The sequence below is a fragment of the Parus major genome, chromosome 10, assembly GCF_001522545.3.
Source record: "Parus major isolate Abel chromosome 10, Parus_major1.1, whole genome shotgun sequence".
Classification (NCBI taxonomy): Eukaryota; Metazoa; Chordata; class Aves; order Passeriformes; family Paridae; genus Parus; species Parus major.
This window is the reverse complement of record NC_031779.1, coordinates 12,159,063-12,179,036: the sequence shown is the minus strand read 5'-3', so window position 1 is coordinate 12,179,036 and position 19,974 is coordinate 12,159,063. Positions and strand designations below refer to the sequence as shown.

At 43.0% G+C, this 19,974-nt stretch overlaps 1 long non-coding RNA gene across 1 annotated transcript; it reads right to left on the bottom strand.

Moving 5' to 3' along the window:
- Positions 1-5,083: 5,083 nt before the first annotated feature.
- LOC107209099 lies at positions 5,084-16,664 on the bottom strand. Its single transcript, XR_001523430.2, has 2 exons — positions 16,417-16,664; positions 5,084-7,711 (listed from the first exon to the last, which is right to left on the bottom strand). It is a non-coding gene; the product is annotated as an uncharacterized LOC107209099 (long non-coding RNA).
- Positions 16,665-19,974: the final 3,310 nt, after the last annotated feature.

Here is a 19,974-nt window from a genome sequence, read left to right as displayed (position 1 = left end):
TATCAGAATAAAGCTTTTAGCTATAAATTGCAGGTATTAAAGATCCATGTGATAATTGTCTTATCTGGCTCCAAATGTGCTTATGATTCTGAGAGAGGACAAATTGGATTATGCCTGAAACAGGCTCTTCCATTTTCATAAATTACCCGGCAAAGCAGCGAGGGCTCAGAAATGCAGGCGCCTTTGCTTTTGACAGCCTGTGATTGTGTTGAAGGATCTTGTGGAAGAGAACAAGCTAGCAAACAAATTGAGAAAGGTCTTTTTAGGAGGAAGGGATGGAGAGTTAAAAACCAAAGTGGCAAAAAGTTAAATGAAAGTAGCTAAGCTACAACAGAAGAATGGGGAGAATATTATAGTGAATATCCCCAATATAGGAGAATTGTTGAAGGTATGATTGTCAGAGGAGAGCTAATCTGTGTTCCTCAGCTCCCATAATCTGGAACCCTCAGGTCTAGATATTTTTCTGTCTCTAGTTCTCTGCACTTTGCTGTTTGCTGATGGAATGTGCAGATAGAGGCAGTGTTCAGCTCTGGTCTTCTGCTGCATGGCACCACTGGGCACAGTTGTCTTTGCTCCGAGTACCCTGAAAGTCACAGGAAACAAAATATTTCACTGACTTTCTTCAGCCTGGAGTTCATTTTTGCCCTGATCATGTTGGCTAAGTGATTACTCTGACAGAAGCCACCATCCAGGGGCAGCACCATCAGCATTATGAAAAATATTGGACTTGGTCTGTGCCTCAGTGGCAATAAAGAAATGCAGTGGGAATATGTTATTTTACATGTATTATTCTAGCTGTGAAAGGCAAGTGGGAACAAAAGTGACAGAAGATCTGAATGGTGTTTTAAACCAGGGAATCTCTTTCAAAATACAGTAAGGAATTCAAAATAGCTGTAATAAATATGAAAGCTTTTAGGGCTCTGGTATACATTAAATCTTGAAAGTGTTTGGTTAGCGATTTGCCATATCCCTGACGCAGATGTTTTTTTCATTTCTCCATCTTTCTTACACTTTCAACCCCTCTTTTTGGAGAAGAAAGGCTAAAATATTTATCTCACAACAGACTCCCAAATCCATAAAATATATTTTAAGCTATTTCTGCCCTTTTGTCAGCTCCTTGCAAAGAGTGCTTGGTAAGGTCTTTGGAGATCTTGGGTGGATTTTACTCTGATTGGTTTGTTCACAGTGCTTATTGTTGGCTTTAAAAAAGAAGCAACCAGAAAAACACAAGCTTTTAGAAAGAGAAACTTAGAAAGGAATCTAAGACAGAACAAGGGAAGGGTTAGCACTAAGGGATATACCAAAAATGTGACAAGGCTAGAGCAGCAAGGCTGGTTCTTCATTTGGAAAACCTGCTTTTGCAAGTTCAGGGTGGCTCTGGGACAGTCTCACCCGCAGGGGACTCCAAGGGACCAGGGATGACCCTGCTGATCCCTCTTTTTTCTGCTCACCTCCCACTTGTGCAGAGGGAAGCCAGGCTAATACATGATACTGAAGTTTTACTATCTTCAAGGCTGCTCTGTCTAAAGCCAACTGCTTTCATTTTTAGGGCAGTAAATTGCTGGCAGCAGAGAATAAAAAGACTGAACTTTCTTTATTAGCCTGAATTTTCTTTATGGGTCTGCCAAAGAGCTGGGTTTTTTCCATTCAGTTCTAGCTCTTTTCATGAACCTACCCCATTTTCTGCTGATTTTTCTTTGCCAGCAAGCATAACTAAAGTCCTTAAAAATTAGTGTGGGGTTTGTTTCTCCCTATCACCTACCTGCTTACCCTAGACAAAGTCATTGGCACCTGGCAACACAACTGCCACTGAGCAGCTGAGCAAATACACAATTTATTGCTGGCTGTTTCCAGTTGGGAGACAATTGAACATCAGAGCCTCACAGCTTCAGAATAATCCTATTTATGTATTAGGAATTGCTATGAAAAATACTAGTTTTGCAGACAAGGAAACCAGAGTAAGAAGTGCTGTTGCTATGCCCAGCACTCAATGTGACCCAGCAGTGGCCTCCAAAAGCTTCATTCCAGGCTGTCCTGCAGCCTTGTTTGTGCCATCATCTCTGTAAGGCATCTCTTGCTCCTCTTCTTCTCTTTCTCACACACTTACAGCACCCCTTGCTCATCACACAAACCCATATATATCCCAAACAGTATCCCTTTTCTGTGAAACCTCTTTTCCCACATCATTCATGTTCTCAAGTGCCTTGGCAGGTGTCCTTGTGGCAGTGTCTGGGTGCATTTTGGGGAGGGCTCCACACAGACCAAAGGAAACAGACCATGGAGTTGAAGAGAGCAATTAGAGACAAAACCAGCAAGGAGAGGGTGCTCTGCTTAAATCTTTGCACGTTTCCCTCATTCATTCCCCCTAAGGCAACATCTTTATTGTGGTCTTTGCTCCTACACAAGCCCACACATCATTATAGCTGTTTACATACCATCACTAGCAATAATAATAATAGCTAAGTAATAATTCTTCATTTGAATGTGATGAACGGCTGCGTGTCTCAGTAAAAATAAATATATGGGGAAAGGGAAAATACATCATTGTTACTAGCAAATGAGGCATAGTGCAAGAAATTAAAGTATCTGGCTTATGGAAAAATGGGGAAAAACAACTTTGTAAGGAAGTGTTAAACCAACAGGCATAAAGGATCATTTATTGAACATAAGAGAAATTAATAGGGAATAGGGAAAATTAAGAGAGATATAAATGTTTGCTGATGTTCTGTATAAGTGAGTACCAGCAGGCATAAAATTAGAGCTCATATAAGAAAACAGGTTTCATTCTTCAGCTGACACACTGAATTTGAACAGGACTTTTAAAATTTTCTGCGTTTTTGAAGGATAAAACCCATCCTATTGGAAGAGACCTTGTAAGTTTCCAAAGACTCAAATGCCTAGCTCTGTAATATAGCAGATGAAGCTAAAATTCCCCTTTCTGAACTGCAGGAGGACTTATGGATCTCTCTGCCCTGAGCACTGTGGCAGTCACAGCCCTGCTGGGCTCCCAGGGCTGGGTCAGCATCCCCCAACCCCTGCAAACACGTTCCCCAGGGCAGCACTCCTCCTCTGCCAGCAAATTCTCTGTCATTTGTGGAGCAATCAAAGGGAGAACAGAGGAAAACATCCCACCTTGGGGTGCTCCCCGCTCTCCCTCTGTGCCAGGCCCTGGCCAGTCTCACTCTCAGTGTCATTTGACAGCCCTGCTGAGCCAGGCAAAGCTGAGGATTGCAGGGGTTAATACCTTGTCAAGGTTCAAAGGCAGTTCAGGGAAATGCTACCAGCAGAGAGCTAATAAGGCAAATCTGAGCCTGCTCAAGCTCAAGGCTTTAGGAGGAAAGGAAGGAGAGGGAAGCAGCCTGTTTGCTTGGGGCAGGGAGGTGTGGGCTAAGAAGAGAAGAGGTCAGTGATGGGTCACGTTATGTGCTGCTCTTAGACCTTTCAACACTTGGGTTTGGCATTTTCAGGCTTGTCAGGTCCATGCAGCAGGTGCTGTGCTCTGCTCTGGGCAGAGATGGTTTTGCTCACACCAGGCTCTAGGGTCACTGGCTCCAGGTCTCACCTCCCCTGCCCATTTTCCTCCTGCAGAAGCAGTTGTGCTGTAGTGGGGGCAGAAAGGGGGCTGGGCAAGGGGGGATTGAACAATTAGTGCTCTGGAGTGCTCCAGGCATCTAGAAAGGCAAATTATTCTCTGGTGGGATCAGGGTCTAGGTTTCAGTCCTCAGATGTTTCATTTTTATCTGGTGATGTGCCAGTGAGAATTTAGCTCTCTCTCTGAAGCTGGAGGAGCTGGATTCATGACTTTGACAGAGCTTTCTGTACCAGCAAGGGGGGGAAAGCAAATAGGCTGGAAATATTCATTTAATAGCACTCTAAAGCAGCTTGTCCACAAACGGCTGCACAGCCAGAATACGTAGTGGTGAGAGGGCATAATGTTTCAACTTATTTTCTTTTTTTAATTGCTTGCAAGCTCATGCTGAAAAACTCTCATGCTTGCACTCTCTAGTATAAATATGTCAATATTGAAATCATGCTGTTATTATACTTCTAAGTATTTTTCTATGGAGAGGTTGCAGGATATCTCTGCCAGCATCTGTCTTGAAGAGCTGAGTTTTATCACAGCAGAAAGCAAGAACCTAAGACCTGTTTCATCAAAGGGAGTCTATATTTCTGCTTAATGCTTTTCTGCCCTTACTGAACTGTTTACAAATGGCAATTTAGCCCCTGGTCTCTGTTAAGATGTTCCAGCCACAAGAAAGAAGTGCTCCTTTTTTTTTTTTGCATTAGAGATGAATTATATTGTTTGAAAACAAAAATTCAGGAATGAGTCAGAGGCATGAAAGCAAGTGATAACAATTAGGAACTGATACTCATCTTTGATGTTCATGGAATTGTTCAGTATTTGTGCAATTATCCCAAGCCCTGCTTGTCCTGTGTCTGGGTCTGGTCTGGAGGGAAGGCAGAGCACCAATCTGTCTCAATTTACAGCAACATGGAAAAATAAATTCAAGGGCTACTGAAGTGAATTTTACATAAATGTAGCAATAAACTACCTTCTGAAGACACATATATTTATGCCAGAAAGCAAGAGAGTTTTAGCTGTGTCTCGGGAGCGTGTGTCATCAGTTGCTTTACTATTGCTATTATCACATGTGTGAGTATATCCACACTGGAAAAAGACTGAGATTTCTGTGTTGTGGTAAATAGTGGCAGAGTAGGAGAATCAACATCTATATTTAATGAAGCTACATCCTATCCTTATAACACTTTTTTCAGAATTAAACTGCTCTAGCTTTAGTTTCCCTCTGTGTTCCCAGGCAAGAAGTCTCTCGGTGTGCCCATAATTAATCATGAGCCCAGACTACACTGTTTCAGTTTGGCAGAAATCTAGACCATGCATATTCATTAAAACTTAGTTCAGCCTTTACTTTTATTTCCTAGTGATGGCACAGAGAACTGGGAAATCTCTTTACCCCTGTAGTGACAGAAAGGCTGGATCAGGCTGGGTTCTTGCTCTCCCAGTATTCTGTATCAAGCACCAATTTCTGACTGAAATTTTTTTACCATTACAACACATGAGAAATTTGGTACTGTGATTTTTATTTTTTTTAATAAAGTGAAGGTATCAGAACAGAAAAATGAAAATTTCTTAGTTTATGAGAGGAAATATGGGGTACAGGGAGGTTAAGCTCTGCAATAAAAATGGAGGAGCAAAAAGTTCAGTGATTTTATTAAGCACAAATAACAACACAGACTGTGACCTTCATCTTTCAGGGAGCAGAAAAGTCTCCTGTTAGGGGTGAATTTGCCACAGGTGTCTTCTAGAAGGAGATGGGACACACTACCAGGTGGGAAAACAGCACGTTGGCTCCAGTCTGTCACACGCTGCCACACCAGCTGTCCCAAGCAACGTGGGATTTCCTGTAGTACATTCACAAATCTTGGACCCTTTGTTAAAATGATGTTACTTGGACAAAGGTTTCAGCAGAATCAATGTGCAGAACCAGTCCCAGTTTGCTCCATGTGGTGACAACAAGGGAATTTATTCTAAAGGCCTCCCTGGATTGTAGAGCTTGTAAGATCCACATTGTCACCTCTGTGCCTCCTTGGCTCACATCCTCTCCTGCCTGGGTCTCATGGTTCTGTGTTCCTCAGTGGTCAATGCCACATTTCAAAAGCTTTAAATCTGGTAACCATATGGTTATTGCAGTCAGAGGAGATACAGAAACTCATAATTTCCATTGCATCCTCCTTCACTTCTCGCATCTCAAAAATACCCCATCATTTGCTTTCCAGCATCACATGGCAGAAGTTGCTGGAGATTAATGAAGATATTTCACCTCAGTAAATGAGATGTTTGGGCCATCTTAATTTTCTCTAAGGACTTTATAACCCCAAATTTAAATCTGACTTAGAAAAGGTCACAGAAAGAGAAAACCTAGGAGAGGAATGGGGTGGCAATTAGGAGCATGTAACTGGAATAATTCTTCAATTTCCATGCATGATGAAATGAATCTGCCCTGACAGAGCTAGCATGAAGAGAGGATCTATTGCCGTACGTGTTTGTGAAATGTTTGCATCATCCAGCAGGAAAGACAGAACTATTTGTGCAGCAGCATGTTGGCAATACTTCCACATTTGATCTGTTCCCTTAAAATGTTTGGGTGTGTGGTTGTGCCAAGGTCCAGATGGTGGATGCACATCCATATCAGGAAAAATTATATTTAAGCCCTGATGAGGAGTTAGTTTTTAAACAAGTTTAAAACTGCTCAGAGCTAAGAATATTATGCAGGTGAGAGTCTTGTAATAATCTAAGGTGAAAAGGCACAGAAAATTCCATAAAACAGCTGCACCAGGACTGAGCTCTAACTCAACACTGAAGAAGGGCACAACACATCCCTTGGTTTGGATACCTTTAAACAATGGGAAAGAAAATCAGCTGAGAATGTGCAGTCACACAGTACAGAACAGATATCCTTCAGGAATGATGTAAATGAAGTTGGTCACCTTGGAGATTGATAAGAGTCTCCAAGATAATCCCATTCCAATTTTCCTAAGGTGAGAAAGAGCATGGAGATGCTCAGGAGTGGCACCCATTAGACCATTGGGTCCAGAGAATATTTAGGGGCAAATGTTTGCCCCTTTCCAACGTCCATAGGCACAGAAACTCACAAGGTTCAAAGCTTGAGGGGCTGGTGGGAGACAGAATGGATTCTCTTGAATAATTATAATTTCTGGAACATGATCCACTGAGTTAAGGGAACCTTTTTGCAGTGGTTGGCAGCTGCGGACTCCCCAGGGCTCCTACAAGCAGTATAGAATGACTTTGGTGTTTCTTGCTGTTCTTGCTGCACAGGGCCAATATTGGGTTATTTGTTGTTGTCCTTTTTGGAGTTTTTGGGTTTTGTTTTGTTTTTTTTTATTTTTTTGTTTGTTTGTTTGTTTGGTTTTGGGGTTTTTTTTGTTTGCTTGTTTTTAATTTGAACCCTTTTTGAACTTCTGAAATATGATCCTTTCCTGCGCATCGAGTCCAGGCTGTACCTGCTTTTATCATCTCTGACAGCTCATTTGTACTCTTGTAAGGTATTGTATCCCATTCTTAGCAGCTGAAAGATTACCTCTGGGAACTATTTACCTTTTGCCAGTGGATCCTAAGGCATGTGATCCATTCAGTCATGATCAAGAAGCTGTAATAAATGGGACACTTCTTCTACTGACCCTCTCCATCCTGTTGATGTAGCACTCTTTCAGGTTTGCTAAGGTGCTCAGAGATTAATGTAGGTAGGAGGAAACCCAGAGCAGGGACTCAAGTTTAACCACTCATTTTGCTGTAAAATGTGCAGGAACAGTAGTTAGGGTGACAGCCTGGGATTTAGGAAAGCTGTGTTTAATTCCCTGCCTCACCGTGTGTGACGCTGCACCTCTGTGCCACAGCTCCAAACCCATATAATGGGACAACTGTATTTTCCTCCTTCATGGGGCTCTTGGGAGAATAAATGCCTTTAAATCTGTAAAGTGTTCAGTTAACCTGACAATGAGATCATATAAGTGGATTGCATAGAGAAGGTAGAATCCAATGAAGGTGGCTTTAAAATAATATTAACATCTATCTTCTTGAGTTTGAGTCAATGAGAAGAGAATGTTCTTCATCAGCATTTCAGGCTATTCATCATCTTCCTGATCCATCCATTGTTCAAGATGTTCCCTGGCCCTGAAAACCCAAAAGAGCTTTGTCATGAACTGCATATTAGAAGAAATATCTCTTCCATTTGACTCAGCTTCTGGAGCTGACATTTTCTTAAGTGTCTTAGATTTTCTCCTAAACTAACAGCAGTTAATAGAATACAGTGATGATTTCTACAAGGTGTTCTGCAACTCAGAGGAATACTTCTCAGGTCTGAATTTTGCTCATCTTTCTAGATGGCTTTCCTGGGCTCTAGAGATAGACCAATTCCAGTGATTAAGAAGTTCTGTTAGTATCAGAGTTTTGGCTGCTTTATCTCTGTCGTGCTTTCAGTCCCAGCTGAAATCAAGAAGTAGAAAGGCAAATTGAATAAGAGTGATTGTTACTAATTAAAAGAGAAAGTTAAAGAGTTATTCAAACTTTTATGGTGTCTCAAAAAACCCCCTTTCAGGTATGTGATGTCTCAAGCTTATTGAACAAGTGGGTATCTATTCCTTCTTTATCTGAGTCCACTCAAGCATGCCATAGAGTTGATATGGGTCCCATGTAGCTTTATCTGAATTAGTTCTCCCAAAGTCTTAAACTATATAATTAAGCTCTTTTTAGGGACTGGAAAACTGCCACTAAATTTGAAAACTGTCATGGTAATTTCAAGGCTAAAGGAACTAAATTTAACAAGAGATATTATTCCTAATTATTACCCTATCTCCAGCCTTTTGCACTTGTCTAAATTCTTTAAAAGTTTTGTTCCTTTCATAGCCACCTGATCATCAGAATTTTAATTAAGGCTAATCAGGATGTCTGAACCATGACTGCCCATAGATTACTCTCTTTGGCTTAATAGTAGGTGCTCATCTCAAAGCCTCATTGTGTTTGTTACTTGGGGTGACACAGCTGTCATGGTTTCCAGTTTTGATATGGATTTTCCTTCAATTTGATAAATTGAATGAACTGAACTTAATTTGTAATTTCAGAGTAGATTGCCATTTTTTCTGTGTTATGGAAGTTTTGCAACTGGCTACAGCATTTTTAGACATTTGCTGTTGCCTCTGATACTATATTTAGATGCAGGGCCCGATTTTTATCCCAGAGAAGTATAGATGAACTGCTTATACTGGCTGGTTTTTTTGTTAGTAATTTAGGTTATTGACTCCAGCAGATATCTTCATTGATTCTCTATAATTGCTGGTGTCATATGTTTTTCAGTGGTATTTAATAAACTCCTCTGAAGTTCTTCTTAATAGTATGAGTATTACTACAAAGAATAAATTCACATGTGTGAAGAAGAGAGGGGAATCTATGCATCTGTCCTTTGAGGGGTGAATGGCCATAAAAGAGCAGTGTTTGAACATCCCTCAATGAATAGGACAGGAAAGATTGGATGGGACAGATTTATCACCAGCTAAATCCTATTTATGGAGTTGTTGCCTGTCCTTCGTTTTCCCACGGTAAAGACATTGCTTTAGAACCATTGTTTTCTCTTTATTTCATTTTCAGTAAATGATACCATTTACAGGGGAGCTGTTCAGGTTCTGATGATGGTTCCCATTACCTGGCTGTCTCTGGGATCAGCCAGGAACAGGCTCCAGAGGCACAGGGCAAAGATACCTTATCAACTACTGTACATTCCTAACACATTCCCCCAGATCTTGGTGGTCAAGACCAGTGACTTTCTGAGCTGGAGATGCATTGTACTGGTCTTCAACTGCCTAAAATACATTTTCTTGCCTGAACTTGTCCAGAGGGGCTGTTTCGAGAGATTTGACTTTACAAAGTGTTGATTCCTAAAGAGTTTTGAAGGCAGTATTGAAAATGGGTGTTTTTATAAATGAGGGGTGCGTTGGGACAGTCTGTTTGCAGGATGGGAGGGAGGTCACTGTGTCACTTCCAGGGTGATATTCTCCAAGGGTTGTGATGAGCAGCTCGGCACTGTGGCTGCTCTTTGCAAGTGATACTCAGGGAAACACAAAACTTATCACCACCACAATATATTATCTGAAGTTGAACAAGAAAGCAATTATGATACCAGATTGCCATTAGCAGGTAGGAAAAAAAACAAGCCCAAGGTTTCTTCTGCATCTCAGCTTGTGGGCTGACATTCAGATAAGATGAAAACATCATAACTTCCAGTGATTAACTGTGAAACATTGGAAATGAGTGTTCACAAGTGAATTTGTCCTCAAATACAGCCTTAAATACTTTCATCTAGGCACTTCTTTTTGAATAGCACAGCCTTCTGTGACACCATGGAGCATTTTTATGTGCAGACTTAATTGAAACAGTCTTATTTATAGCCATGAATATTCATTCTTCCTAAAGGTGATTCTGAGGGAGGCTAATAAATGTTCTCACTTTCCTTTGCATTAGCTAACGATCTGGAAAACAAATATACTGCCATTCCCTGGGAGCCCAATCTTGCTGTGCTGGACTATACTGGATGAAAGTTGTATTTCACCTTCCATTTATTTATTATTATTCATATCTCTCCAATGCCTGAGCTTCCTGCTGTGAAGCATCAGGCACAGCCCCAATGTCCACGTCCCAGACCTGGGAATTTAACTCTGAGGCAGGAGACGACAGATGGAGCCAGAGAGACAAAGAAATACAAGGAGATAATTAGACTGAATCCATCAATGCAACTGGCCATGCTTTTTGTGCATTGCCATGGTGGCAAAAGATTTAGGCTGAAGAGAGTTAAAGGGGAGTCCTGTGGGATCCGTGTGACACGCTACGCCAAAATATTACCTTTGATTCTAAGGAAGAAATTTTTAATCAATAAGCTATTTTTATCACTGATCAATAGTTGTTCTTTACAGTTGTCAGTTTACCCATGACCTTTCAGGCTAGAGCTTGGCTTGCCCCATGTCAAAGGAGACACCAACCCTTTGTGCAGCTGTAGCACAACGTGGAGTTGCAGCTTTTCCCAGGGTGAGGTATCACAGCCTGGATGTATGAACTGTCCAGAGCTGCAAGCTGACTGTGACTTGTCATGTACATTTTTGCTTCTGCAGTGATGATGTTTCATCATTTAAATTGCCAGAAACAACCAAGAGACATGGCAGTATCCTTTAGCTCAGCTCTTTTACATAACTGAATGCAAGATTGCACTGCAGTGAGGGATTTGGGGAATCTGGCACTTATTGCCTCCTTTCTCAGCCAAGGAGAGAGGAGTGATACTGGCATAGGGAGCTGATGAATTCTGAGATTTCACAGACCAGTGCTCCCATGAGCTGCCTGAAGTCCTAAACTGTGTTGCTTGGAAAAGTTCTGCACTGGGGCTACTCTTGATTGGGGATCCTCAGCTCCTGCATAGGGAGGTCCCTGGGTAAAATGAATAATAAATGATGAAAAATCATCTCAGTCAGCACTCTTCTCTAATGACTCTTGGCAAGTGATTTCAGTCTGCCTCATAGACATGTACTGAACCCAGCCTCCATTCTCAACAAAAGCCTTTTAATAATAAATGTTATTAAACCAGGAAAAGTGTAATGCAATGAAATTCAGAGGCTAATGCTGGGAAATAGCTGTTGGCTTCCAAGATTTTTCAGGTACCCAGTGTGGCTCTTCTCTGAAAACAAGAGGTGCAGGACTTTCATCTATAGATGTAATTTTGTGCCTCTGGTGAGCTGTGACCAGGTAATTTGGCTGAGACCATCTGTAGGGAGCACAAAAATGTTCTGCCTCTGCCACAAAGCAGAGAGCTCACCTGAAAATAAGGCAGATGTGAGAACTCAGTGGAGCTCAGCTGCCATTCCTGACTGGTCCTGAGCAATGGCCAGGGTGTCACAGGTATTGACAGACGCCAGCAATGTCTAACTTTTGGAAATTATCTCAAGCTCTGACAGAAGCAACTTTGGAAAGTCATGAACAGATCAGCAGTGGAACAAAAAGCCTCTGAACAGTAAATCCAACCTTGCTTACACCTTCTCTAGTTCTTCTCTCTCCTTCCAAAAGTGCCTCCCCCTGTGAGCTGTTGTAATTACCTCTCATTAGCCATTGACAATACAGGAAGAGAAAGCATAAATTGAAGCATGAATCATATCCCCATTTAGCCTGTCTCTTCTGCTAATAAAGAAGCATATGCTTCTCAGATCCTCCTCTGCGTTAAGGCTGAGAAGGAAGGCAGTGGAGGGAAAGTTGAACTGTGCAGACTTTTACAATGAAGTGGTTCCAGTTTTCCTTTAAACAAGAGAATAATAAATTAGGAAATTTCCTTCTTATGTCTTCATCTTGTGGCAGGTATGTGCCTAAGCCAGTTCTCCATACCCAAATGTGTGGAAGGAAGTTTGGTTTCTGGTGATGTCTGTACATCTGGAGTTAACTCTGGTCCAGATGTGTGTGCTCAAACATCCTTATGCAATGATTTGCATTTTACAGCTGAGGAAATAGCAGTGCCCTGACACAGTTTGTGGAAAGGGCTCTGTCAGACCATTGCAGTAAGAGCTCTGTGTGACCTGCAAAATCCTTCTAGCCTTAAATTCCTAATCTCACAATCTCAAAATGAGCATTCATATTTTTGAGGGCTTCCAGCACCACGATGATGGAATAAGTCAATGGAATAATAGGACTTCTTTAAACAGACAGTGAAGATCTAAGAATCCAAACAGCATCAGCTCCAAATATTCAGTCCTTTCCATGAAGCAACAGAGGCTCTGTGGGATAGGATTAGGTTGTTGTAATGCTCAGCTGACAGTATAAAGCCAGCACCTGTGAAACCACACAGAGATCTTTCAAAATCACTTGAAAAACACCAGCCAGTGATGATATTCTAGACAGAAATAAAATAACCCAGATAGGCTGAGGGCATAGTGGAATAATCCAAATTATTTGGTTTGGAAAAAAAAATAAAAATATTCTGCTCTGGTGTTAGGTGGAAACTTCCTGTAGTGTACTATAGTAATAGATTTTTCTGCTTAAGATCCTTACAAGTACCACCTGATAAGCTATGAAACTCTATAGTGTACAGAAAGTTTAAACAAGTCAAATCTATTCCACTGGAAGAATCAGATGTCAGTGAAAACAAATGTGTAGTATTGAAACACAGATCAGACATTGATGACTGCCCAAATTCTACATGGTAATAAAACAACCTTTGGTACTCAGAATAACAAGTCCACTTAGAAACAACTCAGCAAAAACTCAGTGAAGATCTGTTGCATGGCAAGTACTTTAAAACATGCAAGCTGTTGCACCAGTTATGTTATTGCACATTTTCAGGACAGAAACAAAAGCAAGGGAGTTGATTCTGTCTCTTGAAACTCTATTTCTTTTCTCTTATGTTCCTACCAATGTATTGTAGAATAAGAATCTCTCAGCTGAGTAAGTGCTAGAAATGAGCCTCTGGAAAATGTGTTACAATTCAATGCATTATGAATTCCAAAGTCTGACAAGAGTTGCAGTCCGTGGTGTGTTGGGAACTGCCTGGGAAGAAGGGAATGAATGCACAAAGTCATTGTCCCTGTCTCTCTGATGAGACACAGATCCTGAGGTGATTATAACAAAGGACATTCGACCACAATAAGTAACAAAACTTAAACAGAAATTCTTGGGGTATCATTAGTACTGTCTTGTGAAAGTGTCCTCACTGCTCTCCACAGCTGAAAAAAGTCCCTTTTTTCCCAGAGTGACACAAACAGGGAAACTAAAGAACTCAGAGCTTGGGACAGCACTTTTTCCTCTCTAATTCTTCTCCTACACTGAAAATATACAGAAGTGAAAGTAAATTGGAAAGTACAGTTTCTGAGTATAGAAAGTCCAGCCCTGTCCTGGTGCTCTCCAGTTGTGTCACCACTGGCCACAAAACCCTGCTGCTCTGGAGGAGGTGAAGCTGTGCTATCTTTCTCCACAGGGATTTTCTCTTTGCTGGAAAACTTTCCTCGGACCCCATCTGTCTTTGGGTCAGGCCTTCCTGGAGTCCCAAAGGCTCTGGGAGGCTTGGAAAGGAAATAACAACAGGAATGAGCCTTTGCCATTTCACAAGTGGCAGGAGAGTCCTTTGGTACTGGCTGGGTAATAACAAGCAGAGCAGCTCAGATTAGAAGCCCACAAATCCCCCTGACTGACACAACTCAGGCCAGCAGCAACAGATAATGAAACTTATTTCAAATAACAGCCCTTATTTTAGAAGTTAATGCTTGTCTTCATCTCCTTTAAGTTCTTTCTGTGGAAACTATAAATGCTCCATCCTTCCCAGAGCCTTTCCATGCCAGCTGCATGGAGTGTATAATATGATGATATTTAAGACTTTTTTTCAATTTTATACTTGAAAGGCTGAGTCCTCAGCTCTAATGCCTGATGCTTCTGGAGGAGAGACTGTGCAATGTGCTCTGAGGTGAGAAAATTTCTGGAAAGCTTTCTGGATATTTGGGTACTGGACTACTGGCACTGATTGCCCAGGGAGGTTTTTTAGGACATAGCCTGAGGAATTTTTGTTGGAGTAGTTTTGCTGGAGTTGCCTCTGCTGTGGGCAGCTCTTAGACTAAGAAACCTCTGAGGAGGTCCAACCTCCTTTCCATCATTCACCTTTACTTTCTTGCCTCCGTCATGGTGGTTTTGTGTTTTCTGCTTCCAACCCATGCCAGTTTTTAGGAAAAAGTAGTTAATCCCTCAGTGTCTTTGGGACACCCCTTGCTTCACACATGGTCCTGCAGCCCTTTGGACCAGGCAGGCACATGGATCATCCTTGCCTGGAGAAGAACCTGTTCTCTTCACGACTGAGAAGGAAAGTGTAAGCTGAGGGGGTGAAGCAAATCACATGCTCTATTTAAAAACTGTGCAGGAATTCCCAAGCTATTTTATTAAAAGATAAAAGCTGATATTAACACTTGTCATGGGAAAAGAGGAGGAGGATGGGAACCTGATCTCCTGGGAAACACAAAATGAGAACCTGCATCATGTGAGCTGTTAGGTGGATCCAACAGACTAAGTTTATTTCCTTTTTTATGAATTTCAAGGGATAGATAAATAAACCCTCTAACAACATCCCTGCTGAAGGGCAGCTATTTTCAGATCTTTAAGAGTTACTGATTTCAGCCTTAAGTTGTATTGAAGCTTCTCTTAAAGCAGAGATTGCTGCTTCTACAAGTGCTACAGAAACTTGCCTCAGGCAGATGTTCTCTCTTCCAGACCTCAGCAGCTGCCATAGCTTGCTGCAGCACCCTCACCTGAAGTGTGAAAGGACAGAATTTGCCTGGTTGCAGAACATCCATCCACAAGAAAGGGAGTTTAATATTCACCGAGTGCCATCCATCAACTCAGAAGTTCCCACTTTCAGATACGAATTGATTTATTCCTTTCATTGTCCAGGACAAGCATGGCAGGCACCTTGCTCTTTCCAGGCTGCACAGCCCATCCAGGAGGCACTGATGAATTAAAAAGGTTAATTTATCACCTTCCTTTGTTAGATAGGCTTCAGCCAGTTGGGAAGATGTCCTGGAATGGAGTGAGGGTGGGAGCCCACCACAGCCATGTGCCCTTGACTTGGCACACAGCTGCAGGGATGAGGAAGGCAGAAGCTTCCCATGGACATGCTGGCATAGCAGGGATGTGGAAACTTTTGTATCAGCAGCACAAGTGAGAAGGTTTCCTTTCCTATCCCATTCCTGCCTATATTCATGTGAAAGAAGAGGACAAACCCCGAGTGTCCACAGCAAAACGATCATGGATGAGATCACTATTTAAAAAGATCTAGAAAAAACCCCAGTAATGACTTGGCCACTGCTGTTGTGCACAAGTATAGCTTGGAATGGGGTTTTTTCTCCACAAGCACCTGAGGGGTATTCATTTGCTGCAAAGCATTTTCTCCTGAATGCTCAAGATACTTTGAAATGCTGTCAGGAATGCAGCCAATTCCAGCTCCCCCCGGCCTTGTCCTTTCCCTGTGGGCTGTCCTTTCAGCAAATAAACACAAAGGGAGGGGAAGCTGCTCCTGCTGCCTCTGAAGGTCACAGACACGAGGGGGTTCATGCTGGCCCCAGGGACAGTCTCTGGGTGCCAGCAGCATCTCCTGATTTCTGCACCTACTGACAAAATACACATCTGTCAGCATTTCTGGGGAATGATGTTAATATTTGCATGTTCTACCACACTGATCAATCATCAAACACTCAGCAGGTGGAAGAATAAACGAGAGCAGACAGAAAAAATTGACTCAGAGACCTGAAAACAGTGAATCTTTCCTTTGACGTTCTTTGGGACAGAGTGAGGCTCGTGTTAGTGTCTCTCTGAGCCTGGACTGATATGGATGGGCTTTAGACAGGCAAAATGGAAGAAGCTTTAAACCAGCTCATATGGTCAGCTTGTACATCACTCAGACAGCAGTTCTACTCCTGTTTTGGAGGAGGATGCACATGGTGATGAGAAAACCAAGGGTATCATAAGTCTCTAGCAGCTTTTACAAACCAAAGCTATTTAAACAGCCTGATGGTTGTTTCACTCTGTTCTGGTGGCACATTTGGCCTTTGGCCCAATCCAGAATCAGGAGTCAAAAATGTCTCTGTCTATCTTTGCCTTCCTACAATAGCTGCACTGGATGGCTCTCTCCTCTTAAATCTGATTTTCTCAGTGCTATTCCTGATATAAAAGCAGAGGATCATTGAAGTTTACACTGATTAGAAAACCAATGTAAAAGCAGGAAAACGAGGTCTGTTCTTCTGCTAGGCAGAGTGTAATTCTGAACCGGAGTGAGCACGGTGCCACAAACCTGTCAGCAAACACAAGGCCATCAGAAATACCTGGGGAGGATGTGCTCACTGAGGTGTGAAATGCCTCGGCTGCCACTCACTCCAGTGCTTCCCCAAGGCTCCAAGGACGAAGCAGCAGCATCTGTGTCCATGTTCTGTACAACACTCAGCACGAGGGGCTGCATTTCAGGACAGTTGTGGAGTGAGCCCCTGCTGCTCTCACATCAGCTGTGTTTTTGTCTCTGTGCCTCCGGGAAGGTTTCAGCACCCAGCACCAAGTAAATCGGCCCAAGTAAATCTCAGCCTGCAAGAGACATCATTTTGTAAAACAAGGTTAGATGTTTCATGCTGTAATCAGAACTGGCAACCCCAGTGAGCTTCTCTACTACTTAAAAGCAGAATTGATTGTACAGTAGCACGGCTGAGATCATGAAGGAGCAATTTCTCTTGCACAGCCCCATCTGGGGTAGTTGGATGACCTGCTCTGTGAGCTGTAAGTTAAAAACAGTAGGATAGACAGCTAAACATGCCACTAAACCTTAAAAGAATCTCTAGGATCCTCCCCAAGCCCCCCAGCACACATTAAAAAGCCCCACAGCTTGTGGATTTCTGGATGTACAGTTCTGGCACTTGTTGCCTTCCTGTGCAGTCAGCAGATGTTTTTTGTTGTTTGCAGTCTGCATTCATCTGTCTCTACTCCTTTCTGCTCATCTATAATCAAGTTCTGGAGCTACAAATGTGTTACTCGACAGCCCACAGCCTTATGTTCATATCATAACCCATTAATCCTGGACATGCTCTGGGGGGGTTCTGTTTCTAGAACAGTGGAGAGGGGGTTAATGGCTGCTGCACACACAGATTTAACACAAACATCTTGTGTTAAAGCTGGGCAAAATCACATCAATCAAGGTGTTATTGGCAGCAATCAGCTATGCTCATAAGCAGCATATTGACCTGCCAGACTATATAGCAATCCATAACATTTGATTATCCATTTCTTGAAACAACTGTTAATTGTTCATTAGCCCTTTATAAAGTATTTTTATACTCATGTTTCATATAAAGTATGACTGTAATGATAATGTATTTGATCTTTAAGTACAATCAATCACAAAAATCAGTAAGAAATGAGTCTTTGGAGTATCCACACCCCTTTGGCTGAAAGACCTGAAGATCTGCACCTAGTCCCAGATTCATTTGGATGGGGGACACTTGTTCTGTCCAAACACTGTGTCCTGCTGAGTTGTTTTGTGTTCCTTTTCCTGATAGAGGAGACACCATGGCACTATCAGAGCAAAACAGACTGAAAAGGGTGGGTTGAATCTCTCTCTTCCTCTGGCGTGGGCAACCTGGAGAACTCCAGAGAGCTGGGGTGAAGTGAGAGCATCCCCACCCTTCCTGGCACTGCAGGCTGCGCTGATTCAGAAAAACACTTGAGGATATACCTAAAGTGAAGAGCTGGATGGAGCTGTAGCATTTAGCCAGGACAGGGGAGGCACACGATTCTGAGGGGAGAATTGTGGTTTGAAGGGCATCTAAGTGCAGAGATCTTGAGGACATTTTGATGTCCACACATGGAGTGAGGAGCTTAGATACCAGGGTAATACACTCTTTTTCACATCAAGAGGTCAAAGGAACCTTAGAAATTTCAGCAGGACATTCAATTGTGAGCTACATTTGTTGAAAGATCTTTTATCTTATTATCTAGATAATGCTTTTGAAGGTACTTGTACAGCTTCCAAGCTGGGCACTGCACTCTTTCTGGTGCATTTACACTCCTTCTTCATCTGCATGTCCTACCTCATCAGGCTGCAGTGTGTCACAAGATTACACATCATGAATTAAGCCTCATAACAAGCTGTTCTGAGCTGCAAAAGTACAAGAAATATATTTTGGCAAAGTGTATGAGAAGCAGAGGAGAACAGCAGATGTTTCCAACAGGCAAACGTTTCCAGTTTGGCCATGAGTCTGTACTCTGGACCAGTCTCTAGATAACAACCTCCAACATTGTGCCAAGGGGAACTATGGCTTTTTTGATCCCAGTGCTGTCCTGGTATCTTAAAACTCTGGAAGAGCTAACTCGAATTCCTCCCAACCTCATCTTCATCCAAAGACACCCAAGAATTTATTTATTCTCTGTCCCTGGCTCTCCCTGGCTCTAATCCAGCACCTGCATTTGAGCCACTGGAGGCAGAGGTCCAAGATATTCAGGAGGGGAATGGAGTGGTGAGAAGGCAAAAAGGCAATCTGCCGTGACATGAGGTGGGTAATTCCCCAGCCACGCCTGAGCAAACACACAGACACTGTGGCAGGGAGCCTGGCAGATGGAGCAGAGCAGTGGGCTTCTATTCACCCAGACATGGCTGCCTCCAATTGCACCTGGAAACAAAGATGTAAATCAGTTATCCCTTCTCTGCTCCTTCCCTTAATGGGGCCTGAGTCCAGTGGAGGGAGGTTCACATGGGGTGCCCTGAAACCAGGCACGATCCCCCTGGTTCTGTCTCCACATTCAAAAGTGCTGGCCCATGTGTCCATCCTGAGTGAGTTGCTGTTCCCAGCCCACCATCCCTTTGGTGCTGGCACCATCAGCCCGGTGCTCAGGCCAGGGACAGCTCAAGTGCCAAGGACACAGCTGCAGTGCCTGGCCATGGCACTGCTGCCTGATTGCAGCCTGGCCTGGGCAGTGACAGAGCTTATGTTCCCTTCAGGGATGCCTCTGCTGTCCTTGGATGCTGCCCTGTGAGGGGATGCCACAGCTCCTTTGTCCAAGGGGAGGAGAGCACCTGCCACCAGCCCAGCCTCCGAGCAGGGACACAGCACTGGGGCTGGATGGGGAAGAGGGCTGAATTTGTCCCATTTTCTTTGTAAATCTACACGTGTGCAGGCTCAGGCAGCCCCCTGGAGCAGAGGCAGACAGCCCTGCAGCACTGCTCTGAGCCATGCTCTGCAGGCAGAAATACTTTGAATGCTTTTCCTTTGCTCATTTGCTCTTTTATTTCATCAAGCCATCAGAGCAGGCAGCCGACCTCTGATGGTGCCTTTCAAATGATTTCCCTCGCCACTTTTGCAAACATGAGTTTATCCCTCCTAGAGAGGTGAACCAGGGATAAGTTTAATATAAAAAGAGAGAGGCAAGGTAATCAAACACCTGCTCCCACTAAAACAAAGCCTTTTCCTCTTCACAGGCTGTTGAGCACTGATGAGGGAAGGTGAAGGCGCACAACAGCCCTAACCCAGCACAAGGTCCAACCTTCAGAGTGGGCAAATGCAGGCTGTAAAAGCAGAAACCTGAACCACACTGTACATTCTTGTCTCAGCTGCTCTGCCCAGGTCAGAGAAGGTTTTGCAAATATTTCCAGTTGAAAACTGCAGGTGCTTTCCCTGTCACCTGTTCCCATCGTCAGAGGGGAAAGCACAAGTGTTAAGTGGATAAATTTAAGATAAATTGCCTTTGTTATTCTTGCTGTAGAGCCCCTGGGGCTGATTTACCCAGGCACTGAGCCTCCAAATATCTCACTGGCTCTGGCCAGATATATTGCCACCCTTCTCCTCTTCTCTCTTTCTCTCCTGCTGCCCACATAACACGTATCCATATCCATAACTCCCCAA